Source organism: Caretta caretta, chromosome 16 (assembly GCF_965140235.1).
Source record: "Caretta caretta isolate rCarCar2 chromosome 16, rCarCar1.hap1, whole genome shotgun sequence".
Classification (NCBI taxonomy): Eukaryota; Metazoa; Chordata; order Testudines; family Cheloniidae; genus Caretta; species Caretta caretta.
This window is the reverse complement of record NC_134221.1, coordinates 6,446,167-6,461,053: the sequence shown is the minus strand read 5'-3', so window position 1 is coordinate 6,461,053 and position 14,887 is coordinate 6,446,167. Positions and strand designations below refer to the sequence as shown.

General features: G+C 44.4%; 1 pseudogene; it reads right to left on the bottom strand.

The window, feature by feature from the left end:
* Positions 1 to 3,701: 3,701 nt before the first annotated feature.
* Positions 3,702 to 6,993, bottom strand: LOC142069455 (ficolin-2-like; annotated as a pseudogene).
* Between the last annotated feature and the right edge of the window lie 7,894 nt (positions 6,994 to 14,887).

Sequence of the window (14,887 nt, the reverse complement as noted above, 5' to 3'; positions counted from 1 at the left end):
GCAAGTGCTTTGGAGGATAGGCTTAAAATTCAAAATGATCTAGACAAACTGGAGAAATGGTCTGAAGTCAATAGGATGAAATTCAATAAGGACAAATGCAAAGTACTCCACATAGGAAGGAACAATCAGTTGCACACATACAAAATGGGAAATGACTGTCTAGGAAGGATTACTTCAGAAAGGGATCTGTGGGTCACAGTAGATCTAAATAGGCTAAACAGTAGGCTAAATAGGAGTCAACAGTGTAACACTGTTTCAAAGAAAGAAAAGGAGTACTTGTGGCACCTTAGAGACTAAGCAATTTATTTGAGCATAAGCTTTCATGAGCTACAGCTCACATCCAATGAAGTGAGCTGTAGCTCACGAAAGCTCATGCTCAAATAAATTGGTTAGTCTCTAAGGTGCCACAAGTACTCCTTTTCTTTTTGCGAATACAGACTAACACAGCTGCTACTCTGAAACCTGTCATGTTGCAAAGAAAGTGAACATCATTCTGGGATGTATTAGCAGCAGTGTTGTAAGCAAGACACGAGAAGTAATTCTTCCGCTCTACTCTGTGCTGATTAGACGTCAACTGGAGCCACTTTTCAGGAAAGATGTGGACAAACTGGAGAAAGTCCAGGGAAGAACAACAAAAATGATTAAAGAACTAGAAAACATGACCTATGAGGAAAGATTGAAAGAATTGGGCTTGCTTAGTCTGGAGAAGCAAAGACTGAGAGGGGACATGATAACAGTTTTCAAGTACATAAAAGTTTGTTACAATGAGGAGGGAGAAAAATGTTTGTCCTTAATTTCTGAGGACAGGACAAGAAGCAATGGGCTTAAATTGCAGCAAGGGAGGTTTAGGTTGGACTTTAGGAAAAATATCCCATCAGGGTGGTTAAGCACTGGAATAAATTGCCGAGGGAGGTTGTGGAATCTCCATCACTGGAGATTTTTAAGAGCAGGTTAGACAAACACCTGTCAGGGATGGTCTAGATAATACTTAGTCCTGCCTCTCGAGGTTCCTTCCAGTTCTATGATGCTATGATTCTATGTGAATAACCAATGTAAGCGTAAACAAAAGATATATTATGATGGAGGGTCCAGTGTGTTGGCGCTTTTGAAGCCAAGAGATGCTGTCGGGATTCCTGATGGTATTTGCTGGGCACTGAGGGCAGTAGAGACTCATGAGGTCAGCCCACAATCTTATGATGTACAGACTCCTGAAGGACATACGTTTTGAAGGAACAGGCGTCATCTGCAACTGCATCTTCCTTATTGAGGAAGGCCAGGGCTCAACAATGGCTTGATTCACCTGGGACACCTGCCCGCCAATCAGGAAGCTTTCCACAGCACAGACAGTGATGCCAACCTGCTCTCAAGCTATAGCTTCACTGCCCCAACCAGCCTGAAGGCACTGGAGTTCTGGGTTTTAATGTGCTGTTGTAACACAGGCCGGGAAGCCATTTAGTCCCCACCCCTTCCCTCCCTTAGCTGCCCCTTTTCCTGTTCCAGGAAACAAATAAATGATATGCTTAGGAGGGTCTGATTTGCTATATTAGTTATTTATCCAAGAGGCCTTGTCGTTTAGCCATCTGCACCTCTGACCACTAGGTGGAGTCACTAATCATCAGGGACCCAAGGCTCACTGGTCCCCAAGGGAGATCCTATATTACTCAAGGAGGGAGGAAACAGAGAGCCTCCACCAACTTTAGTGATCAGGAGTGCACCAAAAGGGGGCTACTGCACACTGCAGCGAGTAACTCAGGATTTAGGTGCACCATGATCAGTCTGCACCACTGTGAGGGTGTGATGGGAACACAATGGAATCCCACTCGCTTATCACTGAGCCTACTGAGGCTTCATACTGTGCCTAGATACACCTCCGGTGCGGACTCTGCCGTCCAGCGAATGCTTCTGCCTCTGGTGTGTGGGAGTGAGGCTGTGCAGTTTGCGTAAAAGTGCGCATGTCCTCCCACTCGGTGACATGTGCCAGTCCTGCTGTTCCTGCTTCATATAATTCAGATGTTTCTCAAGGGCATTAAGTTCTAATTTAGGAAAACAATCAGCAGTAGCTGTGCCCATCTCTGCTAAGAACTCTGCTTTCAGTCACTTCCCTTGGCAGGATATCCAAATTACAACATAGCTGAATCTGTGCTCCAGCAATAATTCCATAGGAGCAGAATAAATAGTATTTCTTGAAAGAGAGAGATCACTTCCATGGATTATATCACCTTTCACTTATTCAATCAGCCTCTGCATATAGACATAGTGGCAAAGGGTAGTTACTACAGGAGCCCATCATGAGATTCCTGGTGTATGAAAGGGACAGTACTTCATAGCAATTTTGTGTTGTAATTGGCATGGGATTTATTTGGATTCTGCCATAGAATATTCTACATCTCTTTGCCTTACCATGTTTTTCTCTGCCATAATGGATAAAACAGGAGCTGCCCAGAACCCACCCGCAGTGCCGCATCTTGTCATCCCCTACCTCTGCTGTTGATCCCTGACACAAGTCAAACAGTACAGAGTTTTGCCATTGACCTCGGTGGGAGCACCCTAGAGCCTGTCATGCCTTTGTGAAATTTAACGTCTCTGATTCCCCACTCACTCAGATAAGGAGTAACTCAACTGATGGAAATGGAGTCACATTAGGGTTATACCAGCATAGGTGGGAAGAATACTGCCATGAGGAGGCCTGGACTGAGCAGCAGGAGTTTCTAGACCAGGTATAGCCAGCAATCCTTTCAGTGCCCTTCTATTTGCACCATCCCTCTATTCAGACGTGCCCTCTGGAGCCACAATGTTGCCGGCAGAAGTCACTATCCTCTCTTGTATTCCCCACTGTAGCCAGACAAATTACGTCCCCTTCTCGCAGGTGTCCGTTCTGTCTTCCAACCCCTTTATAGACGCTTAGTGCAGGGCCAGGCAGATTTTGGCTCTAATGCTATTCAACTGCCTTGTGTCTCAAAAAGTGTTTGCGAAATAGGCATCATTAAGCCACTGTCTGATTTATTAAGAGAGGGGAGGGTTCTTCAGTGGGTGCTGGTGCTCCAGTCAGTAATGTTTTGCAGGAGAAGAATGGCATAACTGTCGTAGGAGGTATACTGGAGTGACTACCTCTGACACTGGAAGCAGAGAAGGGCAGAGCCAAACTGGGATGGAGACACGAGCTAGATAGAGACAATTGAAATTTTTCACATTAAGAGTTTTTCTGTGGACAGTTTTTTTCAAAAATGAAAAATGTGAAACATCAACATGTTTGTAAATTCTTTTTCAAGAAAAATTCACAACTTTTTTTTTTAAAAATCTCCTTTTTTATCAAAAATGTTAACAGAAAGATTGCGCATTAAATCCTTCTTTTTGATCAATGACAAATGAGGATACCATTTAAATAATATATTTCATAAAGGGGAAAATAAAAGCATATTCTGCAAAATGTCAACACACCCTTTCAAATAAAACCAGTTTGGAAAGCTCAGAGTTTCTCACAAAAACAGTTTGTCTTTCTGTACGACTGGTGCTCCCAGTGCATCTCACTGGCTACATGTGGGCCATGCTGCAGTCCCCTAGCTGCTGCTGTGCAAAAAAACCAAACAGCCTATTACTTATAGCAAAGTGTTACACGTTCTTGAGCTCAGGTTGGAAGGGCTTCCAAGTGTGGTGCTGCAGATCATGGGTTCTATGCCTAATGATGACTCGGGGTCTGTATGTATTTAGCCATGTATTTATTAGACTTTCACCAAGATTCCAACTACATGGATCTGGCTAATGAGGTCCCATTTCTGCCCTGTTACGTACATGGCTGCATCTCTCATTGGGCCAGCAGAAATACAGAGTGTAAAAGGTAAAGATAAGATGATGGTATAAAAAAAAACACACAGGTGTAACAGACATCTCCAGATAAATATTCAATATGACCAGCCTATAATTGCTGCATAAGAGCTAGGTGTAATTACTATAACTGCTTCCCTGATCAGCTACACAGGCCTAAATTTCATCTCTGACATCTTGTAGGAGTACTGCTGCCCTTTGCCTGTCTTCCAGTTCACCCCATCAGCACAGCTTTCGTAGGCTCCTCTCAGATATAATCCATTCCGGTTGGACCAGTGACATTCCTTGCACCACCAGGCCCCTTTAAAAGATGTGGCACAGTTACTTGAATACTGGTCATTGTCACAGCCTCGGGTGTAAACGGCATGTTGTTGTGGATGGTTAATGAATCCACCATGGAAACAATTGTGTGTATTTTGTCCACGTTTGCACAGTTCAGGTCCCACAGACCATTCTGGAGGTTCCGCAGTGGAGTCACTAATTTCTCCTTTAACCAGGCAACAGAAGTCTCCCTGGGGTACAGGAGAGATATTCCAGTTCTGCTTCCTGGGAGGAAGAGTCTTGATCAGGTCAGATTCAGATCTAAGTTGCACCACTATAAATCCAGAGTAACTCATTGCAATCAATGAGCTCAGTCCAGGGGTGCTCTGCTGGCCACTCACATCTTTGTGGTGGTGTAATGTGAGTGCAATGTGCTCCTGAGTGCCTACCAGGGGCCTGCTGAGGCCTCACAATGTCCCTAAGCAATCCAGCAGCAGACTGCATGCCAGAGAACGGCTGCCTCCAGAGCTTGAATGTGTACTTTGCATTAAAGGGGGCACGTCCACCCACTCCATGACATGCATCACTCCTGGTGTGTCTATTTGGAGTAATTCACCTCTTTCTCAGGGGTATTACAGCCCTATTTAGGAAAGTAACCTTCAGTCACTGTGCCTAACTCTGCTTAGAAGTCTGTTTTCTGTCTCTGCACTAGGCAGCCTATCCAGATCACGTCACATCTTTGGTGTCTTTAGAATCTGTGCTCCTTCAATAATACCTCCGCAGCAGAGTAACTGGAACTTCCTGGAAGAGAGAGATCACTTCCACGGGGATCACTTTTCACTTATTCAATCAGTCTCTGCATATAGAGGCCATGGCACGGAACAGTTGTTACTACAGTATTCCATCATGAGACCCCTACTGTATAAAAGGGACAGTATAGTACTTAATAGAAATCTCACGTTGTAACTGGTGTTGGATGTATTTGACTTCTGTCACAGAACATTTTACATCTCTCTGGCTTGCCAGGTTTTTCCATCTGCCGTGAAAGGTTTGGGACATGCAAGAACTTACCCGCAGTACTGGCAAGCAAGATTCCACGGATTAGCTTGTTTTTCTCAGTCTCTCCTGCAATTTTGAAAGACGCATAATTGGCAAATTGAGAGTTGTTGTCAAAAAAATCTGAGATCAACACAGAGCTCATTGGTTCCTTTAGAAAACAATATGAAAGCAAAGTGTTCAGCATCTCCCATGAGCTTTTATTACTGTTATTGATTGTATTGCACAAGCCCCTAGAGGTCCCAGTCAGGTATGAGGCCCCATTCTTCTGGGACCACTGTGATCACTTAGTCTGACCTCCTGCATAACACACACTAAAGAATTTTACCCAGATATTCCTACATCAAGCAATATCTTCATATTTATCTTTATTAACCCAATTTCCATCCACCAACCAGGCCTCCCTATTAAACTGCTCCGTATTGTGCTTCACTACGATAGCTCAGAATCTATAACCTCACCCCCTCCGTAGCGTCTCTCATTGCTGCTCCATGGGTAAACCACCAGAGGACAAAGGCTGCTCCAGGAATCATGGCTGGAGCCAGCCCAGCTGCCACAGTGTTATCGGACTCAATAGCTTTCCTGGGAGGGCTGAGCTGTAACAAGTGCCCGCAGAACTACTGCTGGTACAGCTCTGTATACAGTACCCAAGGGAAGGGTGTGGGAGAAAGGCTTGGTGGAGAAGGTTGCTATAAGGAAAAGAATGCATCAGGGATGTCTTTACCAAGAGACGTTTACAGGTGGATATTGTCGCTCCCCAGCCAGAATTCTGACCGCCGGCTGCCAAATCCTCTCTTGAACAAATTCCAGTCATGGAAAAAGTCAACCGAGCCATCCACCCGTCTCTGGAACACCTGTGGGGAAACAGGGGGTTCTTAGCAGGGAAATCCCACACTGTTTTCCCTCCTACAAAGAGCAGAAGACAGGAAATACTGAGACTGTAAATCATCTGCTCAGGCCTATTTCAGCCTCAGGGAACACTTATCCGCAGAGGGTCTTATCAAACCACGACCACACTGGACTGGGAATCAGGAGGCCTGGGTTGTATACTGAGCTCTGTCACTTGGGCAAGTCACATCACCTCTGGCACCCCTCTTACCCTTTGTCCGTCTTGTCTATTGAGACAGGGAGCTCTTGAACACAGGGACTGTCTCTCACTGTGTGTTTATACAAGGTCCAGCACAATGGGGACCTGATCTTGATCAGTTGAACTAGGCACTACTGGAATATAAATGATAATACATTTGAAAGTTTGAATGTGATGTGTATATACAGGGTTCAAACTCTTTGTCTCCTCAGCTCCCTAGAACACTATCTCCACTCATATTCAGAGGCTGCCTGAGTGACAGAGCTGCTGATGACTGTCACCAAAGTGGAAGGAAGAAGGAATTCTGGTTCCAGAGTCTGGGGCAGCTATCGAGGAGGCTCTGAGAGCCGAGCAGAGAATAGCCAGGAGAAGGGAAACCTGGTTTACTGTGTCAGGCCAGTGACAAATGTCCCCTCACAAAGGGGGACTTTTTGACTCTAAGGCTGCATGAAACCCATTGTGTTCACAACCAATGTACCTGGAGACTGTGATAAACAGGGCATTGTGGGAAAGGATCAAAAGGGATCAGAAAGTGCCGATATTTTTTTCAGCTAATCAGGCTGATCAAACAGCTCCCTGTTTGAGTTTCTGTTTTCATATTTATTTCCAAACTGCAACCCACTGGCTAAGAGGCATCTCTCTGTGTTATGACAGAAACCTATTCTGCAAGAAAAAAGTGTATGAAGAGCTTCATTAGTCTCTGTTCTTACAATCCATCCTCCACCATCTGTGTCCATGTCACACAGCACGGTCAGTGTTACAGTCATGGGGATAGAGGAGGTTCCCTCGGGCTAATAGCTCCTTGCAATTCTTTGCTCCTGGATGAGCCGCAAGTTCAGGTAAGTGGAAAGATATCTTTGAGTTACCCTCTCCTCCCTTCCCCCCAAAGTGTATAAGAACTGGGGAGTATCCCTTCAAATAGTGTGTGAGCCCTCTAGTGTTTCTGTATTTAGAAACGTACCAGAGCTGCAGCGTATGACTCTAGCCAGGCCTCACATGTTGTAAACAATTAGCAAACACAGTCATTTAGACTCCATTGTGCCTGTGCAGCTTCTTTATGTTAAATTTGAGGTGTAAAGAATAAAAGACACTACACCCCATTCAGCCCTGTGTGTTCTGTGCAAGAAGATTTCAGCCACAACCGAGGATCTGGCTCAAAGTGACTTGAGTACTCATGGATCGGAAAATTGTCTTAAAACTTCCACTGGAAGTGTCTGTGCAGCCGTTTTGAAATCTCTCTCTGAGACAGAAGATCTTCCAGTTAGGGATGAGAAATATCATCACATGACGTGGGTGAGAAATTACACTGAGGGAATGAATATCAAATGCTTCTACCCATACTTGCAGAGAGCAGTTTGCAAGCAAACCCAGTGCTTAATTTGTGCCAGAGCCCCAGCACCTCTAGGCTCGGCAGTTCATAGCCCCAGCGCTTCTGGGCTTGTCACCTCAGATATGAAAGTAAAAAAATTGGTTGAGCCCTGACACCTCTTTCGTTATAAATTAGGTGCTGAGCAAACCCCTTGGCAGAACTGTATTTCCACAAATGATTCACTGACCAATTGGCAACAGCAAACACATTCATTCTGAAAACAACAAAGTCTCTTTGGCAATGGCCTGAGACCAGGAAAAGGGTAAATCACAAATTTATTCTTTGCAACTTGTTTGTCCAGCTCTATTATGCCTTCGGGTCTGGGTTCCCTGGAGAGAATGAGATGACATTTACTGGTGCTAAGAAATGCTCACCTTTCTTGCACTGTATATCGTCCATCTCCTCCATCATGGAAATGAAATGAAACAAGAAAAAATGTGTTTCCTTTTAAACTGCGTAACCATCCCAAGAGTGACAGCTGGGATAGCAAAGTATTAGCTAGAAAAGGCTTGCAGTTGTATAAACTACGTTCAGATAATGGCACAGACATCTGTTACCTGAGCCATCCAGCCTGAAGAAGCATGATGCTTCCAAGTGAAAAGGGGAGAATATTGGTCAAATGAAGGGTAAAATATCTGTAAAAAGTACTAATAATGCTAAATGGACATTTAAACAGGATCCAGTCCTTGGGATTCAAACACACCCCTTCCTGCATTTGGGAAGTATAAGGAGGGGTAGGAGAATGTAACATTCTCTGGGGTGTCCATCAGATCTATAGATTTCACTTACATTATAAATATTCTCTCTAACACCCAAGGCCATGTGCCTGGAGTTACAGCAGATGCTGCAACATTTGGATGGCTGCCTGTTTTTGCAGGCAGGGCTATTTCACTCTGGCATAGACTCACCTAGAGGAACATTGGTGAGCTCACTCTGGTGTGGAAATTACTCAAAAAGGATGTTTTCTGAGCCCCTTGAATTTTAGCTTTTCAGAAATGAAACTGGAATGATCCTCCGAGTATAACGGAGAGGGTCTCGCTTATTGTTTTACAGTCCTCCAGGGGCTCCTTTCTTGCCGAGAAGAATACACAATAAAATCCTTGTTGTGCTTAGAGATCATCCCCCTGATCCAAGTTCTAACTTCAGCACCCACTTGGGCTTTAACTGGGCAGGGAGCCAGAGCAAGGCCTATGTACCAATTACTTTCCACTCAGTACACCAAAGAGGGGCTTAAGGAATGCATTTACCTTGTCTTGCCTTCTGCACTGGTTGAATTTCCCCCTTAGTGCTAATCCTGAACTGCTGCAAGAAAAACACTCACTCAAATTGCCCTCATTTCTCCATTGATTAAGTACTAACAAATTGTTGTTTAAATCCAAACAACAATTCCACCAATTCATACATATGGCAAAGAAAACACATTATGCAGTATGGCTCCGGTGTTCCTAAGCTAAATGGTTGTATCTGTGTTTGTTTATACCGTGCCTAGCACAAGGGGGCCCTGACCCATAAATGGGGACTGTACACACTACAGTGATACAAATTCACAATAAAATAAATAAGAGTATTTATTAATTTATCTAATCATAATAAAAAATAAAATGTAAGTAATGAGTGAAGCTATATTAGCCACATGTGATTTGACTCCTGCAGTTATGTCCTTTGACTGACTGGGCACTTGTGAAACAGACATTATAATGTGGCCTGGCCTTGCCCTCTATAGTACACAGGCCCTCCTATACCTCAGCAGGGTTGTGTAATGGAACAGAGAGGAAAATGTGGCTCCCAGTCCCTTTTTCACCATGTGCCATAAAGTGCCCTGCTCTGCAGTGAGAAGGAACCTCTGAGTTTTCTCACCTTTCAGGCCAGGGGGACCAGCAGGACCACTTTCCCCTTGAATAAACAATAAGAACTGACGAGAGAGGCAGTGATCTTGATAGTGGATCAGAATGGAAGTTCTGTTGTGATAATAAACAGGGTTGCACTGGTGACATTGAGGAGAATTTGGCCCCACTGTTTTCAAACATATAGTGAAGGGAAGCTGGGAAGCTATGGCGGTTTGGATGCCCAGATATTATAGGGATGGGTGCTTTACAAATAGCTCTAATTGTGGCAAAGTACCTTGTTCTCCTCAGCAGACTCAATCCTTTTTAGCCTTGGAGACACCGGCTTGGGCAAGGCAAATCCTTATAGGTAGCACAGGGTCCAGTTAATCCTTTCCCTGATCAGTCCCTTGTGTTTGTTTTCCTTCCCTTCTGGGGCAGGAGAGTGTAGCCTCCCTTCCTTGAAGTGTTCAGTGTCTCACTGCCCTTAGCCTACTAGCAGCTTCTCTCACTCTCTCCTCCCTCTCCGTCCATGCTGGGGAGGGTTTAAAAAGGTCTCCACCAGTTGGAGCCAGCTGAACCTCATTAGCTCCCTAGCAACCCCTTTTCCAGCTGAACCTTATTTCCTGGTGGTTATATCCCCAGTGAACAGGGAGAGGCCTTTTCATCCCCTGGGACTAATTACTACCCCTTCCTTTTTTGTAGCTGTTTGTCCTGGGTTCACCACACTGTTTGTCCTGGGTTTACCACATAATTAATATTTATTTAAAAATGAAGTTATCTATTTATGAGAGAACAAAGTTGTCTATGTTTTGTTACTTTACCCTTTGGGCCAGCTGGCCCCACCTTCCTAGGGATCCCCTGAGCTCCCCGTTCTCCTACAAACACAGAAAACGCAGACTGAATATTCTCCAAGGTGAACTAAGAATGAAACCCCAAAACTTGGAAATAAAATAACCCACCTCTGCCTAAACCAAATAATGTATCTGTATCAGTCTTCCTTAGTCTCTGATCTTACATCATTAGCCACTAGCATGGACTCTTGCATGGAGGCCCATTGAAGTCAACAGGATGAGCAGATCTTGATGCAGAGTGGAGCCCTAATCTGGCAAACAACCATTGTCTACATGCTACCATAAAAAATTGCATGGCTCACAATGATAAAAGTTATCATGTTTGAGTACTGGTTGAAAAGCTATATTCAAAGCATAGGTATCAATGGTTTGCTGTGAAACTGGGAGGGGAGGGTCAATCCTGGGTCCAGCATTGTTCAATATTTTCATTAATGACTTGGTTAAAGGAGTGGAGAGTAAGCTGACATGGTAGCATGTAGGCAATGGTTGTTTGGCAGATTAGGTCCCAACTCTGCATCAAGATCTGCTCATCCTGTTGACTTCAATGGGCCTCCATGCAAGAGTCCATGCTAATGGCTAATGATGCAAGATCAGAGACTCAGTACAGGAAGGTAGTCTAGATGACTTCTCAAGGTCCCTTACAGCCCTATGTTTCTGTGACTCTATGATCATTTGCCCTTTGGTAGTGAAGGCATGTTTAAAGCAGCTGAATGCAAGGAGTTCCCGGTTCTGCAGGCTCCAGGTTAGCAAGAACCATAATATGCAATGCTGTTGTTAACACATTTGTCTCTCACTCACCAAAGGCAGGTATCTTTAGCAGCACAAACAACAGTGGATATGCAGAGTAAAGCGATGAGTGTTTTCTGGGCAGCTCTCCACATGGCTGGTGCTGGTCTCTGCAATGGCAGCTCTGCTTGTCTTCTCACCAATTTTTCCTCTGCTTAGCAGTTCAGTCTCTGCAAGGCTTTTATATGCACTAGCCATGGAGCACTAATCTCTGCCTCTGGTGTCTCAGCAACTCCTTCCCACTCTCCACATTCCAGCAGTGTCCACTGAGATTTTTATGTTGCAGGCTTCACAGCCGTAGCTAATTAAATGGTCTGATAGGAGACATTCAAATATTAGAGTAGCAGCCATTGCTTCATCCACATGGGAAACACACTCTCCTGCAATGACAATTTTTGAAGAGCCAGTCTTAACCCTTCCACCCCAAGTTAATTCATGTGAACAAGTCTGTTGGAACATTACAATAGGGTCCCAAGTAATGAGCCCAATCTGACCTTCTTCATCACTTCAAGTCCCCTGTTGGCTTCGGTGGGAACCTTTGGGTGAAGAGGGAGAACAGGACTGGGTGAATTTAATGAGACCATAAGAGCAGCCATATCATGTCAGACCAATGGTCCCAATATCCTCTCTTCCAAGAGTGGCCAGGGTCAGATGATTCAGAGGGAGTGAACAGAACAGGGAAATTACTGAGTGATCCATCCCCTGATGTCTAGTCCCAGCTTCTAATACTGAAATGGTATAATGTTATTTGCATGGCAGTAGCCCTTGGAGGTCTCATCTCAGATTGGAGCCCTATTATGTTAGCTGTTGTGCATACCCCTACTAGGAGAGAGTCCCTACCCCAAAGATATTACAACATAAATAGATAAGTTAAGAGAAGGGTAGGAGAAAGGAAATATTATTAGCCCCATTGTTGCAGTACAATGGAACCCCTGATTGTGGTTAGAGTCTCTTAGTGCTCCTGTCATACCAATAAAAAGAACAAAGAGTACCTGTGGCACCTTAGAGACTAACAAATTTATTTGGGCATAAGCTTTTGTGGACTAAAACCCACTTCATCAGATGCATGCAATGGAAAATACAGTAGGAAGATAGATAGATATATATTTGTTAGTCTCTAAGGTGCTACAAGTACTCCTCATTCTTCTTTCTGATACAGACTAACACGGCTACCACTCTGAAATCTGTCATACCAATGAGTCACAATGAAATCTTTCCTGCGTGTCTTTTCCATTTTAGTTAGACAAGTTGCCTGCCACATGCAAATGGATACCATTTACAGCCCATTGTAAGCCTGGAAAGAACACGGCCCTGTACATTAACAGTTTTGCATTTACTTGCAAAGGTAAATGGTGGCTGTGACACTACACCTCATACTCATCATAGTGGTATCATTATGATATTATTATGACATGGTTATAATCCATCTTGTACAAAACGTGTCTTGTGAGGTGGCCATGGAAAAGGTTGGATTTGCTGAATATGATAATCCTATTCACATGCATGTGTCATTTTTGTATCTGGAGTTATGAATATTGACTATGTATCTGTATTTCAAATGTGCTTACTCTGGGTAGCACCCACAACTAGCCTTTCAGGTACAACAATGAAGAAGCTAGACTGTGCTGATGGTCCATCAGCAAAGACAATGGATTATGGAAGAGTTTGGTCTTCCTGTGAATGCTCCAGACAGCCTATGAGTAATGGCTGCCGTGACTCAGCAGAGCATGCAAGGGCATGTGACCAGACCACATGACACTGAACTCCATTTTGGTGCTTGTAGTTTCCCACAAACTGGACTGGGAACTGAGCTTGAAACAAAGGATTCCCGCTATATGGAAAAGCTATATAAGGTGGGAGTGACATCACCTGTGATTGCAGAGCCATTGGCCATTATCTTTGAAAACTCGTGGCGAACCGGGGAAGTCCCGGATGACTGGAAAAAGGCTAATGTAGTGCCAATCTTTAAAAAAGGGAAGAAGGAGGATCCTGGGAACTACAGGCCAGTCAGCCTCACTTCAGTCCCTGGAAAAATCATGGAGCAGGTCCTCAAAGAATCAATCCTGAAGCACTTGCATGAGAGGAAAGTGATCAGGAACAGCCAGCATGGATTCACCAAGGGAAGGTCATGCCTGACTAATCTAATCGCCTTTTATGATGAGATTACTGGTTCTGTGGATGAAGGGAAAGCAGTGGATGTATTGTTTCTTGACTTTAGCAAAGCTTTTGACACGGTCTCCCACAGTATTCTTGTCAGCAAGTTAAGGAAGTATGGGCTGGATGAATGCACTACAAGGTGGGTAGAAAGCTGGCTAGATTGTCGGGCTCAACGGGTAGTTATCAATGGCTCCATGTCTAGTTGGCAGCCGGTATCAAGTGGAGTACCCCAAGGGTCGGTCCTGGGGCCGGTTTTGTTCAATATCTTCATAAATGATCTGGAGGATGGTGTGGATTGCACTCTCAGCAAATTTGCGGATGATACTAAACTGGGAGGAGTGGTAGATACGCTGGAGGGGAGGGATAGGATACAGAAAGACCTGGACAAATTGGAGGATTGGGCCAAAAGAAATCTGATGAGGTTCAATAAGGATAAGTGCAGGGTCCTGCACTTAGGACGGAAGAACCCAATGCACAGCTACAGACTAGGGACCGAATGGCTAGGCAGCAGTTCTGCAGAAAAGGACCTAGGGGTTACAGTGGACAAGAAGCTGGATATGTGTGCCCTTGTTGCCAAGAAGGCCAATGGCATTTTGGGATGTATAAGTAGGGGCATAGCAAGCAGATCGAGGGACGTGATCGTTCCCCTCTATTCGACATTGGTGAGGCCTCATCTGGAGTACTGTGTCCAGTTTTGGGCCCCACACTTCAAGAAGGATGTGGATAAATTGGAGAGAGTCCAGCGAAGGGCAACAAAAATGATTAGGGGACTGGAACACATGAGTTATGAGGAGAGGCTGAGGGAGCTGGGATTGTTTAGCCTGCAGAAGAGAAGAATGAGGGGGGATTTGATAGCTGCTTTCAACTACCTGAAAGGGGGTTCCAAAGAGGATGGATCTAGACTGTTCTCAATGGTAGCAGATGACAGAACGAGGAGTAATGGTCTCAAGTTGCAGTGGGGGAGGTTTAGATTGGATATTAGGAAAAACTTTTTCACTAAGAGGGTGGTGAAACACTGGAATGCGTTACCTAGGGAGGTGGTAGAATCTCCTTCCTTAGAGGTTTTTAAGGTCAGGCTTGACAAAGCCCTGGCTGGGATGATTTAACTGGGAATTGGTCCTGCTTTGAGCAGGGGGTTGGACTAGATGACCTTCTGGGGTCCCTTCCAACCCTGATATTCTATGATTCTATGATACCTCTTGGCCTCGCTCCCCACACAAGAGAACTCCTGGAAATACCCGTGGAACAAAGACGGAACTGGGGAAGTGCTGGTCCCAGGCTAAAGGGCATTCTAGCCTGTGTATGGAAACTTGGTGGACTGCTTGTATCATCAGTCAGGGTTAGATGTTGCTAATTCAAATCCTATCAATCTAGTATGTTAGATTTGGTTTGCATTTTTGTTTATTTGCCAGGTAATGTGCTTTGATCTCTTTGCTATCATTTATAATCACTTAAAATCTTTTTGTAGTTCAATAAACTTGTTTAATGTTTTAATCTAACCACTGTGCCTTTAAGTAAAGTGTCTGGGGATAATTTCAGCTTGGTTAACACAAGCTTATTGTGCATATCTTTCTCACATCGAAGGGAAAACAAGCTATATTAATGAGCTTACATTGTACAAATCCCTGTGCAGTGTAAGATGTTATAATTCTGGGTTTACACTCCAGCAGGG